The 2,137-nt window shown below is 49.6% G+C and overlaps 1 non-coding gene across 1 annotated transcript; it reads left to right on the forward strand.

Annotated features, from left to right (window-relative positions):
• The first annotated feature begins 315 nt into the window (after window positions 1-315).
• On the forward strand, window positions 316-388 carry TRNAK-UUU. Its single transcript has one exon. It is a non-coding gene; the product is annotated as a tRNA-Lys (tRNA).
• Window positions 389-2,137: the final 1,749 nt, after the last annotated feature.

Genomic DNA, 2,137 nt, shown 5'->3' on the forward strand with positions numbered 1-2,137 from the left:
GGACCTTAGCGGGTGCTCTTGATACAAGAATGGCCCCGACATGATAAAGTGATGGGGATTGCATTTTCCTTTTTTATTTTTGTATTTCCAATGACATTTCTGTTTGTGATTTCGTTTTGCTTTGTATAACTGTGTTTTCTCCTGGATTTGATATTTAACTAAAAAACGAATAAGGCCTCAGGGTGCCGGATAGAGGAGCAGGCTGGGGCTAGGACTGCTAAGAGAGCGAGAATAGCAGGTTTTCTGTATTGTTTCCTGTCTTCATTTTCATGACTAGTTTCTCTTGTGCATTAAATTTTTTTTTTTAATATGTGAGCCTGGCTAGCTCAGTTGGTATAGCATCAGACTTTTAATCTGAGGGTCCAGGGTTCAACTCCCTGGTCAGGTAAAAAGGGAACCATTCCCCCTCACAATGAAAGAAGGTATCTCTCCAGGATGTTATTTCACAACACCTTTTTCCCCCAGGAATTGGCCTTTCCTAGGAAGGGCTGTGTTCTGCCTGGGACTGAAGGGGCAACTTCCTCACATGCCCACTGGCCTCTCAGTCTGGATTAAGAAAGGCCTCTGGGAGCTGCAGCCAACTGTTGTGTGACAACTTGGTGAGTAAATGCAAGGCTACCCGCAGAGGGTCATCCACACCAGAACTCAGCAGAGGTCTGGGGGTTCCCTATTGGTCCCATGATGTAAGGGCTAGCACTCGGGACTTTGAATCCTGCAATCTGAGTTGAAGTCTCAGTGGGATCTGAGGACAATTCCTGTGCCACAAACCCTGCTGGGTCTTCCAAGTCTCTATCTTGCTTTCTGAAAGGCCATGAAAGCTTATCTTTTCCCCACTAGCTGTTGTGACTTGAGCATATAAGGGGATGTTTGATCCAGAAGCCTGGCCGTGCCTGGGGTCCTGTAGGTAGGGAAGCGAGCTGCATTTCCTCTGAGTCCTGAAGCTGGACTGCAGCCTGGCCTAGGAGGCAGCCCTATTGGTTGACCTATTGGCCCAAAGTCACTTGTGCGGTGTTGGTGTCCCCAGGAATGCTGAAGGGCCTAAGGGAGGGAGGCTCAATACTTCCCCCTATCAGTAAGGGTGGAAGAGCAGGGCTGCAAGAATGGGCAGGTTGATGGCTGGGCCTTCTAGCGTTCGGCTGGGGACGTGGTGGGGAACGCGAAGTGGGAGAAATGGTTGCAGGCCTGTGACGAATGGTTTGGCCAGTGGCATAAGTGGATTGTGTCATTACCTACAAAGTTGTGATGCTCAAGACCCATCTGTGGGGAATTTCCTCAGCCATGTGTTTCCCCCTGCTCCACGAGTGCTGCTGAGACCGAACACGATGGCCTTCCACCTCTTGTGGGGCAATAGGATGTCCCTACATAGTCAGGAGAAGTGTGGCTTTTCTGCCGTATTAGAAGGGGGGTTGGGTCTGGTGGGCTTTGAAGCCTTGTACGGCTCTACTTTTTTGTTTTTTCAATTTTCAGTGGTGGCTGAGCTGGAGGGCAGTTCAGGCCCGAGATAAATTTTGGGGCAACCGCAAAGAACCCAGCTGACTCTTCCGATATGGCCGTATTTTTTTTGACCCCACCGGATGCAGCACCGGGTATGGGATGGCTGATGGTGGCAGAAGTGGAAGGAGTAGACTCATAGACTTTAAGGTCAGAAGAGACCATTATGATAATCTAGTCTGACCTCCTGCACAGTGCAGGCCACAGAATCTCACCCATCCACGTCTATAACAAACCCCTAACCTGTGTCTGAGTTATTGAAGTCCTCAAATTGTGGTTTGAAGACCTCAAGCTGCAGAGAATCCTCCAGCAAGTAACCCATGCCCTATGCTGCAGAGGAAGATGAAAAACCTCCAGGGCCTCTGCCAACCTGCCCTGGAGGAAAATTCCTTCCTGACCCCAAATATGGCGATCAGCTAAACCCTGAGTAAGTGGGCAAGACTCACCAGCCAGCACCCAGGAAAGAATTCTCTATAGTAACTCAGATCCCAACCCATCTAACATCCCATCACAGACCACTGGGCATACTTACCTGCTGATTAGGAGGTTAGGAAGTCCCCCCCCCAAAGTGTTCTTCTATTCCCACCTTACACCCTACAGGATTTTCAGTGGGTGGCTACGTGGAAGGTGCATGTAGGATGGCTTC

This window comes from Gopherus evgoodei, unplaced genomic scaffold (assembly GCF_007399415.2).
Source record: "Gopherus evgoodei ecotype Sinaloan lineage unplaced genomic scaffold, rGopEvg1_v1.p scaffold_117_arrow_ctg1, whole genome shotgun sequence".
In the NCBI taxonomy this organism is placed as follows: domain Eukaryota; kingdom Metazoa; phylum Chordata; order Testudines; family Testudinidae; genus Gopherus; species Gopherus evgoodei.